The sequence below is a fragment of the Sus scrofa genome, chromosome 15 (assembly GCF_000003025.6).
Source record: "Sus scrofa isolate TJ Tabasco breed Duroc chromosome 15, Sscrofa11.1, whole genome shotgun sequence".
Classification (NCBI taxonomy): Eukaryota; Metazoa; Chordata; class Mammalia; order Artiodactyla; family Suidae; genus Sus; species Sus scrofa.
Genome location: NC_010457.5, coordinates 39685629 through 39696194, shown reverse-complemented (window position 1 = coordinate 39696194; position 10566 = coordinate 39685629). Strand labels below are relative to the sequence as shown.

At 40.9% G+C, this 10566-nt stretch overlaps 1 long non-coding RNA gene across 1 annotated transcript in view; it reads right to left on the bottom strand.

Annotated features, from left to right (window-relative positions):
- The window catches only part of LOC106506213, a 62992-nt gene continuing 52933 nt past the window's right edge, over positions 508–10566 (bottom strand). Inside the window, exon 7 of the long non-coding RNA XR_001301379.2 lies at positions 508–609. This is a non-coding gene — a long non-coding RNA (uncharacterized LOC106506213). The remainder of the gene's footprint in view (positions 610–10566) is intronic.

Genomic DNA, 10566 nt, shown 5'->3' with positions numbered 1-10566 from the left:
GTGTAGCCAGTGGCTACGACTCTGAATCGACCCCTAGCCTGGAAACCTCCATATGCCACAGGTTTAGCCCTAAAAAGACAAAAGATAAACAAACAAACAAACAATTACCAAGCAAGCATAAGAGCTAAAATGAAGATCTGTAGAAACATATAAGATTCAGATGTCTTACTTTCCATACATCCTGTCTTAAGAAGTTACTTCAGGATATACTCCAGCAGAGTGGGTGTAACATTTGTAAGGGAGGAGAAGTGAGTCCAAAGAAACAGTGGTTACCAACTCATGAGTTCAGTCATAGCAGTTGTATAGCAGGCCTGGAATGCTGACTGCATGTGAAAAAAAAAAATAAAAGAGGCTAGAATAAAGTTAATTAGAAAAAGGGAGGTAAAAAGCCAGGGAGGAGGAACTGAGGGAAGGAAGAGCAAGTGAAGAAGAGAGAAATGCAGGGGGAGAAGGAAGAGAAGGAAGGGAGGGAGGGTGGGGGAGAAAAGGGGGGAGGGAGGCAGGAAATTAAGAGAAAGAAAAATTTCAAGACAAAAAATACCTGGAGATACCTTGATACACAGAGAATCTTTCTTGGCTGTACGGTAATCACTGGAGACTTCAGATAGGCTAAGGGTGGGTGAAAAAAGAGACCATACATTTTTTGCAGTCCAAGTTTTTGATTGATTTTGCCAAGGATGTAGAAGTTAAGCTAAAGGGGATGACTGATGACACTTCCCTTCATCCCCAAAAGGGGCCGGCAGCTGCTGGTGATGCTCTCCATACAAAGCAGGATTGTGTCTGATGTGAACAGTTTAATTTTGTTTTCTGCTGAAGTCAGGGTTTATAGTCAGGATTTATATTACCATTTACGAAAAAATGCCCCATCTTCGAATGTGGTAAAAAGCAGGGATTCTTGTTGGGGTGCAGTGGGTTGAGAATCCAACTGCAGCAACTTGGGTTACTACAGAGGTGTAGGATGGTTGGATCCCTGGCCAGGCATAATGGGTTAAAGGATCCAGCATTGCTGCAGCTGTGGTGTAGCTTGCACCTTTGGCTTGGATTCAGTCACTGGACTGGGAACTTCCATATGTAGTTGATGTGGCCGTTAAAAAAAAAAATAAAAAGGCAGAGTCAGTGCTCAAATATCTTAAGGAACCCCTCTGCGTCTCCCTTCACTGCATCCCCACAAAACTGTATCAATAGAATGAGGTAAGCACTGTCACTGATTTTCAACTATTAGAATCATCCTTTAAGAAGTTCCCCACATGGCACCTTGGAAATGAATTCAACTAGGAACAATGAGGTTGAGGGTTCAATCCCTGGTCTTGCTCAGTGGGTTAAGGATCTGGCATTGCCATGAGCTGTGGTGTAGGTCGCAGATGCAGCTGGGATCTGGCATTGCTGTGGCTGTGGCATAGGCCGGCGGCTACAGCTCCAGTTAGACCCCTAGCCTGGGAACCTCCATATACCAAGGGTGTGACCCTAAAAGGACAAAAGACAAAAAAAAAAAAAAGAATCATCATTTAAGCTGTGGTTCTTATATACACACATACACCTTAGTGAACTTGTGGACAGAGTAGTCTATAAGGTTCTTAAATCATAGATCAGATATGAGGCTCAATATCCTCCAATATATTCATATAATTCTAAAGACATTAGATCAAATGTAAATTATAACCTAGGTATCCTTATTCTTTAACAAAGCATGTTTTGTTCAATACTCCATGTTCTTGCTAAGTTACCTGTGCCTTAGTTTGGCCTCTATAATAAATAACCCTAGACTGGTGCCTTAAAGAATAAATATTTATTTCTCACAGTTCTGGAGGCCAGAAGTTCAGGTGCCAGCAGGTCGGGTATCTGGTGAGGGCCTCTCCTGGTTTGCAGATGACTGTTTTCTTGTGTCCTCACCCGGCAGAGAGACAACTCTGATAAGGGCAGCTAACTCTTGGAAGGGCTCCACCTTTAGGACCTCATCTAATCATGATCGGCTTTTAGAGTCCTACTTCCTAACACAGTCAAACCAGGAACTAGATTTCAAAATATGAATTTGGGGGTAGCAGGGAGACCAACATTCAGTCCATGACACTAGGCTTCTAAAACTTTACCTTGTACACAAAATTACAGATATAGGAAATAAATTCATTGAATCCATGATTCTGATATTCTGAGGCACAGAGGACAAATCCTGATTTTGAATTGTGGTTATGGAACCTAAGGGCATTTAGTAAGGATTATTATACATTGGGTAATATTTAAAAATATATAGTATCTTATAAGACGGTTTATTCCGATTACCTGATATCCTTGACAGTTAAAGTAACATGCAAAAAAAAAAATGTATATATATATATAAATACCTATCTTTTCCCTTAGGTTTGGTTCATTTCATAAAAACTTTTTGTTGTAGCTGACCCAGTTGCCTTAACCAACCAGATGTTGGTATTGCAAGAGAACCACTAGCTGCTGATATCATTCAATAAATAAAATTCTCTAACAGTCTGTTGACAGCAAGAAAATCTCCAATTCAGTGGAGCATTTTGAAGCCAAATTACACAAGTCAATTAGAATTCCTATGACAGACTTAATACAATGGAGGGAAAGAAAGTCCCTGACATGACTGAGAGTGTGAAGTGTAGGAAGGGCATAAACACATAATTATCCTATGATCTACAACTGCATGAAGATGCCTCACTCCCAGTCACTCCCAACTTCCTGGAGGATCCTCAGTGCTCTCAGAAGACACAGTCATTGAAACAAGATGCAAACAGGGTTGTGTAGCAGAGTTTAGGCTGAACTAGCCTTTCTGAGTTAATTAGAATCTAATTGTTTAGCTTGGAGATAAACCTACTCTGCTAAGGAAATCCCAGCTTAGAAAGTCACTCTGGGGTTGGTTAAGGCATCTACAGGTTCTGCATTGTCCCCGTGTTGCTTCCTTCCTTGTCGTCCCTGGGAGTTTGTCTGGGCTGACTTCTTGGGATGAACACAAATGCTCAGGTTTGTTGGTAGCAGCCTGGCCTGCTGAGTCCTTCCCATTATTTGCCTGGCCATGGACATCTGAGCTTCTGATCCCTGTTTCAGAAGAACTGTTAACAGATTCTTTCCATAACTTGTTTGTGTATTACACTTTGTCAACTCTAATCACAAACACACACACCTTCAAAGTTGTGAGTAGTGTTTATTCACTGGCTTACTTGGGACAATAGCCTGCATGACAGCCTCTCAGATAGCTCTGAAAAATGGCTCCAAAGTGGGCACATTGGTATGCATGTGATATTGGTGAAGAAGGTACATGCAACCAAGCACCCATCTTTGTAGAAGGTTGCTACTAGTCACGAGGATTGGATATCTCAGTTCTTGGTTTTAGTACTTGTCTAAATAAGTATGGGAAGATGCAAAAATCCAAGGTTGTAAAATTTTCTTCTGAAAATATCTAACTATCTGAAAGCCTGTTCTACCAGCTTTCCCAAAGCACAGAGCACCTGTTCTTAACCTGCACCCCAAAATGCCTTCAGGGAATGTTGAAGCTACCCTGGTGAATGACTCAGACCTGACAGAGCCTGAGGGTGAGTGACACTGTTTACCTGGCAACTTTGAGATGTTATACTCCAGCTCCACTAGAAAGAGCATCAGCTGGAAGTCGGAAAACAAAAGTTCTTGAAAGTGGCAATTCCAGATTCTGCTTGGAAGTGGGGACTGTGAGCCGATGAGAACGGGACTCGGGCCCTTCTTGTAATTGCATGTACACAGCAAGCATGTGCATTTTTATATGGTCATAAATTTGGGGAGCAGAAAGGCCTCCTCCTCCTCCTCCCAAACCACCTTTTGGCCTTGACACTGGCTCACACTCAGCCCTGATGTTCTTAGGGACTTCAACCCTGAACTGTTTCCACGGTGGAACCCAAGAGAGTAACTACTAGAGGCTTGGCTTCTCTTAGTCCCCAAACTGACATGTCAGCAGGATCCGGGAGCTAATTAAAAAATGCAAGCTCTCAGCGCTCCCCCACCTCACCCCAAACCTACTGATTCAGAATCTGCATTTTCACAAGATGCTCAGCTGATTGATACAAATTTGGAATTTGGCAGCACAGAGCTATAGGATGCCAAGTTTCCTCCCTGATGAGTCAGCCTCCTGAATCAGGAAGAACACAACAGTAGAATTTGATAGCCCTAAATTGGAATTCTTTTTTGCCACCACATTATCTATGTGCCACTGGAGAAATTCCTTGACTTTTCTAAGCTTTTTTCACATCTATCAAATTAGGTCTATTACTACATGCTTTATAAGGCTGTTGTGTTTATAAATTATGAAGCACCTACGACAGTGCCTGGCATACAACAGAAATTGAATATCGTTTAAGTCCCTTCTCTTGCCTGCTCTCTCCTGCAGAACCAATATTCTATGACTCTACAGATCTCCTTTCCTGCCACAGACCTCATCTCCCACTGCCTTTGCCCCCAACTTAAGAAAATAAACATAAATTATCAGATCTTGCAAACATAACATCACATTCTAAAAACTAATAGTTATCCGTGGCAGCAAATGGAATTAATCTGGGCTTTGATGCGCAATACCCCTTAGAAATAAAGCGGCACCCTCCCTCCTCTACTACTGTCAGTTCAGCTGGAAACAATCCAGCTAACATTTCTGTTTTTCGAATTATCAAAATGATGCGGTTACTTTTGGGCAAGACGTGCATATCCCTAGAGCTTTTTCTCAAAATGGGGCAACTGTCGACCCAATTACCTAGTAAGTGTTTTCAGTCTTTCAAAGTAACCCCGAAGAAATCTGTTTATTCTAAAGAGTTGTTAGGGGAGAGAAATGTCTCCCAAGGTATCTTTTTAAATGCTATTCCATTGTATTTTGAGGTGATATGTTTTGTCTTTTACTGAATATGTTGTTATTCAGAAACGTTCACTCATCTTTCCACTTTTCATTTTGAATTCAACTACACTGTGACTTTTTCTGTAAATCTTTTATGAACACGGTCTCTGGTGGGTCCTCTTTAATTGGTTAAGGATTATCAGCCAAGAACACTGTCAAAACTTGAGACAGTAGCTCTTTTAAAAAATCATGCACAAAACTTTTCCTACGATAAGTTGTCTGGATATAGATAAAAACAAACCACGCTCTTGTGCCCGCAAATACTATTTGAACCTGACTTGTCAAAACAACAAGGGCTTTCAAGTGTTCCATTAGCAGTCACATTCTTGAACAGCTTTGCCTTTGAAAAATGAATAATTTGTGTTACGATTTCTGACAAAACTGGTTGAAAGAAGAGGATTGGAGGCCTTTGCTAATAAAATACGCTTGTAGCTATTCTTTCATGGTAGGCCAACACAAGGTTTCAAATGCAAAGGCATCCAAAAGGTTTCCTTCTGTCATCTTGCAAATCCAGACAACAATTTCATTATCCAGTTTGAACACATACGTACACTCACCTGCCACGTGGGAACAATTTCCTTTTTTTTTCCCCCTGCTGGGTTATTGTCTACTCCAGAGAATTCATGCCTGAGTATGTACTGGCCCAATTCAAAATCTTCTCTCACCTTCGTCTGTCCTTTCTTATGTGGAACTTGTGAATTTCTTCCCAATCCTTTCCTATTCATATCACAGCATGCACAAATGTCTCCTAGGTTTTTCTGTGTACATCTTTGTATGGTGCCCCTGGCTAAGGTGACTATTACTCCCTGTGTAATTAAAGGCAGCTCTAAATACTGTATTAAATTTTGAAGTGGCACTACAGTTGACTGTAGTATGTTTAATTCTAAAGTTTCTATGCTACATACTTATGCATTAACAGAACTATTTTACATCACTTTTAAAATCATTTTCAAATAAAACTGGCCTTCAAAATCAAGATTAAAGTAAAAATTAAAACATGAGCAATATCCTGCCTGATGCCATAAGTTGAACTCAGGGAAAACAAGTTGATTCTAATATTACTATGAGTTGATCATTAAGAAGATAGATTTCCTGCCAAGGTCTTCATAGCAGGTATTCAAACCTAATATTACATCAGAAAATTTCTTATTATCTATTATTTCTATTTCTCTTCACTATTCTTTTGGATATAACATTACTCTGTTGTTTACGATACATGAAAAAATTTTGCCAGCTTTGAAGTTGTTTTAGATTGGCATAATTGATGATTAGAATTAACTTAATAGATCTTCTTTCGGATTTTCAATGCATTTCAAGATTTCTATTGTTCTTAGATTTTAGAAAAATCATTCACAACCACTTGTAACTTCAGAAAATTCATTAATCCCAGCACATCCAGGGTTGTGTTTTCCAAAACCTACTTTCATTTGGGCAACTCCTGGTTAGCAGTTAATAGGAAGAGCTTTCCTACCACTCATCCTGCATCAGAGAGATATTTTCTACAGGGAACGGGACCAGAGCCACCCACTACAAACACAGATGGCTTTTAGGAAGTCCTTTCCTCTTCATTGAGATTCTCATCTGCTTTGGGAGAAGGGCTCGAAGGTCGGGGGTAGTTGAAAGAACTTGCAAGGGGACACTTCTATATTATCTCTTTCACCTGGGAGATTTTTTATAAGCCTGCTCAGAACCTCTCTGCTTGGTATGCAATACAGAAATAACAGGGTAAGTCTCTCATAAATTGAATTGAACTGACCATGGATTTGAAGTTACTGCCTTTCCTACTGAGTTAAAGCCAAACAGAGTTGCCTCCCCCGGCTAAGCTTTGATCAGGAGTTCAGTACTTTCCTCTTCTGACTAAAATGTAGCCAGTCCCCAGCCCTCGTTTTATTAAATGTTCTTGTTCACTTCACTGGAAATGCTTTAACTCTGGCACCTGCTGGCTGTGAAAGTGATTAGGATTTCATGGGACCAGAGCGTTTCATTTCTAGTAAGCCACACCACGGCCCATAAATTAATACAGGATTATGCTTCAGCATTTACTCCGTAGGCTTGTTTTGAACTGAAAAGGAAAGGCAATTGAAGGATGAAGAAAAAAAGCAAATGATCAGATGAAAAGTGAACAGCTGTACAAAACCTGACAGTGTGTATTAGCATAAGCACTTTCTTAGCAGGAAACTAAGAAACCTGTACCATGGTACTCTGTTACTGCTGATAAACATCATCCTGCCTCTCAAAACCTGACGCACTTTACATACTAAAGTCCCACCCTCTGCCAAAATGTATGTGAGTCATCTTGAACCTCTCTGAGAGCCAGTTTGGACATTTCAGTCATGATCTCAGCTGAGACCAGCCTCCGATGCATCCCCACCAAGGTGCCAGGTATCTGAATAAAGTCTTAGACCCTCCAGGCCAGCATATCCCAAACCAAGTGCTACCCAGTGGCCATTGTCAACATCAAGAGGAGCAGAAGAATCACCCCACTAGCTCCATCCTAATTCTTAACCCCTGTGGAAGGAAAACTGAAACAGAGCCAGTATTGCTAAGAGATCTCTCTAAAATGGAGCTGGGGAGTTCCTGTTGTGGCTCAGTGGTAATGAACCTGATTAGTATCCATGATGCAGGTTCGATCCCTGGCCTTCTTCAGTGGGTTAAAGGATCTGGCGTTGCAGTGAGCTGTGGTGTAGGTTGCAGACACACCTCAGATCTGGCATTGCTGTGGCTGTGGTTTAGGCCAGCAGCTGTAGCTCTGATTCAACCCCTAGCCTGGGAAGTTCCATGTTCAGTGGGTACAGCCCTAAAAAGACTAACAATAATAATAATAATAATAACAATAATAATAATATGGAGGTGGAAGGTCACTGAGGAAATATAACTTACACACATCTTTGCCTGGATGGGAATCTGACCTTTTGACCACTTACTATCCTAACAAAAGCATCTAGAACATCTACTAGAAACTGAAGATACTTATTGGACCCCCACCCTAAAATAACTCCTGGTTCCTTAAGGGCAAGTATTTCCTGATGTATCAATCGCAATTCTCCCCAAGCAACTTTGACAGGCTTGTGGCTTTTTGCCTTTATAAGCCTCTGACTCTGTCTCTTCCCAAGAACTTTCTTTTGGTTTTACCTGAACCTTCTTTTGCAATCCTAAGACCCCAAACAAAGCCCCCTGTTCTTGTAACCTCAATACTACTGTTCAACATCCACAAATAGTTGAAGATAAGGTTTTTGTATGGTCTCCAAAAATGGATTTACATTATTAAATGGTGGAATAAACTCAAAATAATATTTTTTGACACAAGAAAATTCTATGAAGTTCAAATGTCAGTATCCATCAATAAGGTTGTACAGAAACACAGCCTCATTCCTCTGTTTGCAGTGTAATTGCAATAGAGATCTTTATTTACTATATGCCCCTTTGCAGAAAAAGTTTAACTTCTGTTTTAAAGCACTAAGTTTTATGTTGATTTCTTAGCAATAGATAAGCAGCTGTCATCTAAGTAGAAAGATAAGATCTTGCCAATGGAATACCTAGGAAACACATCTTAAGCTAACAGGTGATTTCTTAGATACATACCTTTAGAGTTAAATCTCAAGAGGAAGATAACTGAAGAAAATTAAGATTGAATTTTCTGGAGTTCCCATCGTGGCTCAGTGGTTAATGAATCTGACTAGGAACCATGAGGTTGAGGGTTCGGTCCCTGGCCTTGCTCAGTGGGTTAAGGATCCGGCATTGCCATGAGCTGTGGTGTAGGTTGCAGACACGGCTCGGATCCTGTGTTGCTGTGGCTCTGGTGTAGGCCGGTGGCTATGCTCCGATTCGACCCCTAGCCTGGGAACCTCCATATGCCATGGAAGCGGCCCAAGAAATGGCAAAAAGACCAAAAAAAAAAAAAAAAAAAAAAAAAAAGATTGAATTTTCTGACTTTTTTTTTCTCTTTTATTGCATGCAAATAGCAACATTTTATTCCCGTAAGGAATAGGATGAATGTCACATATCTTGAACTCCTACCATTGGCTGGGCACTTTCTGAGACCTTGGGCATGCAATGTAAATAAAAATAGATCAAGATCCTGCCCTCTAGTAGCTTACTGTCAAGTGGAGAGGAAAGACAGCAACAAATAATCCCACAACACAATGTGCAGCAGGCTTGTTCCAGTAATTACATGTCGTGCCCTGATAACTGTACCAGGAAGACCTGACCCAGCTTTGATAGTAGCTAAGTTTCCCCCAAAGACAATAGCATACCAGGGAGTCAAAGCGAATTAGGCAAAATGGGGTAGGAGTGCTGAGGAGAGGGGTATTTTCCAGACTTTGGGTGCATGGTACATTTGAGAAGCTGGAAGACCAGGTGCTGGAGAGGGTTATTTTCCAGACTTTGGGTGCATGGTACATTTGAGAAGCTGGAAGACCAGGTGCTGGAGACAAAGGCAACAGTGTGAGATGAAGCCTGAGGTTGTGGGACTTTGTAAATTGGCTGCTTTTAATTCTTTTTCTTCTTTTCCTTCTTCTTCTCTTTTCTTTCTTTTTAGGGATGTACCTGTGGCATATGCAAGTCCCTAGGCTATAGGTCAAATCAGATCCACAGCTGTGATCTACACCGCAGCTACAGAAACACCAGATCCTTTACCCACTGACCAAGGCCAGGGTTGAAAACTGTGTCTTCACAGAGACAACATAGGGTCCTTAACCTGCAGAGCCACCATGCTTTTAATTTTTATCTTAAGAGTCACTGAAGTACTTTAAGCAAGGGCTATGGGGACAGAGAAGGGCCTTGGTTTTAGTATCGTCTGATTCACATTTTAAAAAAAATCATTTTGCAGCAAGGAACAAATGATTGCTAGAAAGCAGGATGGTATCACAGAGAAAGAAAAAGGAGAAGGGTTTGTGAAAATTGATGTTGGGAAAATAAAAAACAAGTCTTCTCCTAACCCAAAAATCCTCACTGTAAATGTAGGAGAGAAATAAAACCACTTGTGGAATAAGCCTCAAACCAGAATGTGAATAGCATCACAGGCAACCTACTAAGAGGTAGCAAAGAGAGAAAGAGATCTCACCCTTGTGCATAGCTGTAGAGCAGAGCCCCTAGTACTGTGTACTGGCCACCAAATCGAGGAGAACAGGACACCCTGCACAACCCTGGGGAGACTCCCACCATGAGCAAGGGAGCAAAAAATTGTCACAGTGCTGGCCACAAGGAATAGAAGTCCAAACGTCTGCCCACTGTGTCTTGGTCTTGGTGGTGCTGAAGCAAGGCATTTCAACTATGTTCACCCCCTCCTTATGCAGCAGATAGAGAGCCCAGAAATAAACCTATGCACCTAGGTCAATTAATCTATGACAAAGGAGGCAAGAATATACAGTGGAGAAAAGACCGTCTCTTCAATAAGTGGTGCTGGGAAAATTGGACAGCTACATGCAAAAGAATGAAGTTAAAATGTTCTCCAACACCAAATGTTCATATGTTCTATACACAAAAATAAACTCAAAATGGATTAAAGACCTATATGTAAGACTGGATACTAAAAAATTCGTAGAGGAAAACATAGACTGAACACTTTCTGACATAAACCGCAGCCATATATTTACAAATCTACCTTCTAGAGCAATGACAATAAAAACAAAATAAACAAATGGGACTGAGTAAACTTACAAGTTTTTCCACAGCAAGGGAAACCATAAACAAAACAAAAAGAC